Here is a 6,965-nt window from a genome sequence, read left to right as displayed (position 1 = left end):
CACAGACACACACTTACACCAAGTAACAAGGACATAAACTGACACCAAGTAACAAAGACATACACTGATACCCAGTAACACAGACACACACTTACACCAAGTAAAAAAGACACACACTTTCACCAAGTAACAAAGACATAAACTGACACACAGTAGCAAAGACATACACTGACACCAAGTCACAAAGACACACACTGACACCCAGTAAAAAAGACATACACTGACAGCAAGTCACAAAGACATACAGTGACACCAAGTAACAAAGACATACACTGATACCCAGTAGCACAGACATACAGTTACACCAAGTAACAAAGAAATACACTGACACCAAGTAACAAAGACATACAATTACACCAAGTAACACAGACAGACACTGACACCATGTAACAAAGACATACAATTACACCAAGTAACAATGACACACACTTACACCAACTAACACAGACATACACAGACACCAAGTAACAAAGACATACACTGTTATCCAGTAACACAGACACACACTTACACCAAGTAACAAAGACATACACTGATACAAAGTAACACAGACACACAATTACAACAAGTATCAAAAACACACACTTTCACCAAGTAACACAGACATACACTGACACCAAGTAACAAAGACATACACTGACACCAAGTCACAAAGACACACACTGACACCCAGTAAAAAAGACATACACTGACACCAAGTCACAAAGACATACAGTGACACCAAGTAACAAAGACATACACTGATACCCAGTAGCACAGACACACAGTTACACCAAGTAACAAAGAAATACACTGACACCAAGTAACAAAGACATACAATTACACCAAGTAACACAGACAGACACTGACACCATGTAACAAAGACATACAATTACACCAAGTAACAATGACACACACTTACACCAAGTAACACAGACATACACAGACACCAAGTAACAAAGACATACACTGTTATCCAGTAACACAGACACACACTTACACCAAGTAACAAAGACATACACTGATACAAAGTAACACAGACACACAATTACAACAAGTATCAAAAACACACACTTACACCAAGTAACAAAGACATACACTGACACCAAGTAACACAGACATACACTGACACCAAGTAACAAAGACATACACTGTTACCCAGTATCACAGACACACACGTACACCAAGTAACAAAGACATACACTGATACCAAGTAACACAGACACACACTTACACCAAGTAACACAGACACTAACTTACACCAAGTAACAAAGACATACACTGACACCAAGTAACAAAGTCATACACTTACACCAAGTAACACGGACATACACTGATACCAAGTAACAAAGACATACAATTACGCCAAGTAACAAAGACACACACTTACACCAAGTAACACAGACATCCACTGACACCATGTAACAAAGACATGCACTGATACCCAGTAACACAGACACACACTTACACCAAGTAACAAAGATATACACTGATACCCAGTAAAACAGCCACACACTTACACCAAGTAACAAAGACGTACACTGACACCAAGTAACAAAGACAGACACTGACACCCAGTAACAAAGACAAACACTGACACCAAGTAACGAAGACAGACACTGACACCCAGTAACAAAGACATACACTTACACCTAGTAACACAGACATACACTGACACCATGTAACAAGACATGCAGTGATACCCAGTAACACAGACATACACTGACACCATGTAACAAAGACACACACTTACACCAAGTAAAACCGACATACACTGACACCATGTAACATAGACATGCACTGATACCCAGTAACACAGACATACACTGACACCAAGTAACAAAGACATACACTGTCACCAACAAACAAAGACATACACTGATACCCAGTAACACAAAAACAGACTTACACCAAGTAACAAAGACATACACTGACACCAAGTCACAAAGACATACACTGATACCCAGTAACACAGACACACACTTACACCATGTAACAAAGACAAACACTGACACCAAGTAACAAAGACATACACTGACACCAAGAAACAAAGACATACACTTACACCAAGTAACACAGACACACACTGACACCCAGTAACACAAACAAACACACACTGACACCCAGTAACATAGAGAAACACAGACACACAGTAACAAAGACATACACAGACTCACACTGACAACAAGTAACAAAGACAAACACAGACACCCACTGTCACCAAGTAACAAAGACATACAATGACACCCAGTAACAAAGACATAGACTGACACCAAGTCACAAAGACATACACTGATACCCAGTAACACAGACACACACTTCCACCAAGTAACAAAGACAAACACTGACACCAAGTAACAAAGACAGACACTGACACCCAGTAACAAAGACAAACACTGACACCAAGTAACGAAGACAGACACTGTTATCCAGTAACACAGACACACACTTACACCAAGTAACAAAGACATACACTGATACCAAGTAACAAAGACATACACTTACACCAAGTAACAAAGACAAACACTTACACGAAGTAACACAGACATACACTGACACCAAGTAACAAAGACATACACTGATGCCCAGTAACAAAGACATACACTGACACCAAGTCACAAAGACATACACTGATACCCAGTAACAAAGACATTCACTGATACCCAGTAACACAGACACACACTTACACCAAGTAACAAAGACACACACTGATACACAGTAACACAGACACACACGGACACCAAGTAACAAAGACTCACACTTACACCAAGTAACACAGACACACACTGACAGCCAGTAAGACAAACAAACACACTGACACCCAGTAACACAGACACACACTGACACCAAGTAACAAAGACATACACTGACACCCAGTAACACAGACCACACACTGGGCGGCACAGTGGCGCAGTGGTTAGCACTGCAGCCTCACAGCTCCAGGGACCCGGGTTCGATTCTGGGTACTGTCTATGCGGAGTTTGTAAGTTTTCCCTGTGTCTGCGTGGGTTTCCTCCGGGTGCTCCGGTTTCCTCCCACATGCCAAAGAATTGCAGGTTGATAGGTTAATTGGCCATCATAAATTGCCCCTAGTATAGGTAGGTGGTGGGGAAATATATAGGGACAGGTGGGGATGTGATAGGAATACGGGATTAGTGTCGGATTAGTATAAATGGGTGGTTGATGGTCGGCACAGACTCGGTGGGCCGAAGGGCCTGTTTAAGTGCTGTATCTCTAAACTAAACTAAATACTGACACCTAGTGTCACATATACACACTGACACCCGGAAACACAGAGAAACACTGATAAACAGTAACAAAGACATACACTGACACCAAGTCACAAAGACAAACACTGACAACAAGTAACAAAGACATCCACTGATACCCAGTAGCACAGACACACACTTACACCAAGTAACCAAGACATACACTGACACCAAGTAACAAAGACATACACTTACACCAAGTAACACAGACATACACTGACACCAAGTAACAAAGACATACAATTACACCAAGTAACAAAGACATACAATTACACCAAGTAACAAAGACACACACTTCCACCAAGTAACACAGACATACACTGACACCCAGAAACAAAGACATACACTGTTACCCAGTAACACAGACACACACTTATACCAAGTAAAACATACATACACTGACACAATGTAACAAAGACATGCAATGATACCCAGTGACACAGACATACACTGACACCAAGTAGCAAAGACACACACTTACACCAAGTAACACAGACATACACTGACACCATGTAACAAAGACATGCACTGATACCCAGTAACACAGACATACACTGACACCAAGTAACAAAGACATACACTGTCACCAACAAACAAAGACACACACTGATAGACAGTAACACAGACACACACTGACACCAAGTAACAAAGACATACACTGACACCCAGTAACACAGACCACACACTTACACCTAGTAACAAAGATATACACTGATACCCAGTAAAACAGCCACACACTTACACCAAGTAACAAAGACATACACTGACACCAAGTAACAAAGACAGACACTGACACCCAGTAACAAAGACAAACACTGACACCAAGTAACGAAGACAGACACTGACACCCAGTAACAAAGACATACACTTACACCTAGTAACACCGACATACACTAACACCATGTAACAAGACATGCAGTGATACCCAGTAACACAGACATACACTGACACCATGTAACAAAGACACACACTTACACCAAGTAAAACCGACATACACTGACACCATGTAACAAAGACATGCACTGATACCCAGTAACACAGACATACACTGACACCAAGTAACAAAGACATACACTGTCACCAACAATCAAAGACATACACTGATACCCAGTAACACAGGCACAGACATACACCAAGTAACAAAGACATACACTGACACCAAGTCACAAAGACATACACTGATACCCAGTAACACAGACACACACTTATACCATGTAACAAAGACAAACACTGACAGCAAGTAACAAAGACATACACTGACACCAAGAAACAAAGTCATACACTTACACCAAGTAACACAGACACACACTGACACCCAGTAAAATAGAGAAAGACAGACACACAGTAACAAAGACATACACAGACTCACACTGACACCAAGTAACAAAGACAAACACAGACACCCACTGTCACCAAGTAACAAAGACATACACTGACACCCAGTAACAAAGACATAGACTGACACCAAGTCACAAAGACATACACTGATACCCAGTAACACAGACATACACTTCCACCAAGTAACAAAGACAAACACTTACACCAAGTAACAAAGACATAAACTTCCACCAAGTGACACAGACATACACTGACACCAAGTAACAAAGACACACACTTACACGAAGTAACACAGACATACACTGACACCAAGTAACAAAAACATACACTGATACCCAATAACAAAGACATACACTGACACCAAGTCACAAAGATATACACTGATACCCAGTAACAAAGACATTCACTGATACCCAGTAACACAGACACACACTTACACCAAGTAACAAAGACACACACTTATACACAGTAACACAGACACACACGGACACCAAGTAACAAAGACACACACGTACACCAAGTAACACAGACACACACTGACAGCCAGTAAGTCAAACAAACACATTGACACCCAGTAACACAGACACACACTGACACCAAGTAACAAAGACATACACTGACACCCAGTAACACAGACCACACACTTACACCAAGTAACAAGGATATACACTGACACCCAGTAAAACAGCCACACACTTACACCAAGTAACAAAGACATACACTGACACCAAGTAACAAAGACAGACACTGACACCCAGTAACAAAGACAAACACTGACACCAAGTAACGAAGACAGACACTGACACCCAGTAACAAAGACATACACTTACACCTAGTAACACAGACATACACTGACACCATGTAACAAGACATGCAGTGATACCCAGTAACACAGACATACACTGACACCATGTAACAAAGACACACACTTACACCAAGTAAAACCGACATACACTGACACCATGTAACAAAGACATGCACTGATACCCAGTAACACAGACATACATTGACACCAAGTAACAAAGACATACACTGTCACCAACAAACAAAGACATACACTGATACCCAGTAACACAGGCACAGACTTACACCAAGTAACAAAGACATACACTGACACCAAGTCACAAAGACATACACTGATACCCAGTAACACAGGCACAGAGTTACACCAAGTAACAAAGACAAACACTGACACCAAGTAACAAAGACATACACTTACACCAAGTAACACAGACATACACTGACACCAAGTAACAAAGACATACACTGTCACCAACAAACAAAGACATACACTGATACCCAGTAACACAAAAACAGACTTACACCAAGTAACAAAGACATACACTGACACCAAGTCACAAAGACATACACTGATACCCAGTAACACAGACACACACTTACACCATGTAACAAAGACAAACACTGACACCAAGTAACAAAGACATACACTGACACCAAGAAACAAAGACATACACTTACACCAAGTAACACAGACACACACTGACACCCAGTAACACAAACAAACACACACTGACACCCAGTAACATAGAGAAACACAGACACACAGCAACAAAGACATACACAGACTCACACTGACACCAAGTAACAAAGACAAACACAGACACCCACTGTCACCAAGTAACAAAGACATACAATGACACCCAGTAACAAAGACATAGACTGACACCAAGTCACAAAGACATACACTGATACCCAGTAACACAGACACACACTTCCACCAAGTAACAAAGACAAACACTGACACCAAGTAACAAAGACAGACACTGACACCCAGTAACAAAGACAAACACTGACACCAAGTAACGAAGACAGACACTGTTATCCAGTAACACAGACACACACTTACACCAAGTAACAAAGACATACACTGATAACAAGTAACAAAGACATACACTTACACCAAGTAACAAAGACAAACATTTACACGAAGTAACACAGACATACACTGACACCAAGTAACAAAGACATACACTGATGCCCAGTAACAAAGACATACACTGACACCAAGTCACAAAGACATACACTGACACCCAGTAACAAAGACATTCACTGATACCCAGTAACACAGACACACACTTACACCAAGTAACAAAGACACACACTGATACACAGTAACACAGACACACACAGACACCAAGTAACAAAGACTCACACTTACACCAAGTAACACAGACACACACTGACAGCCAGTAAGACAAACAAACACACTGACACCCAGTAACACAGACACACACTGACACCAAGTAACAAAGACATACACTGACACCCAGTAACACAGACCACACACTGGGCGGCACAGTGGCGCAGTGGTTAGCACTGCAGCCTCACAGCTCCAGGGACCCGGGTTCGATTCTGGGT

The sequence above is a fragment of the Heterodontus francisci genome, unplaced genomic scaffold (assembly GCF_036365525.1).
Source record: "Heterodontus francisci isolate sHetFra1 unplaced genomic scaffold, sHetFra1.hap1 HAP1_SCAFFOLD_156, whole genome shotgun sequence".
Lineage (NCBI taxonomy): Eukaryota > Metazoa > Chordata > Chondrichthyes > Heterodontiformes > Heterodontidae > Heterodontus > Heterodontus francisci.
This window is presented reverse-complemented; position numbering follows the sequence as displayed.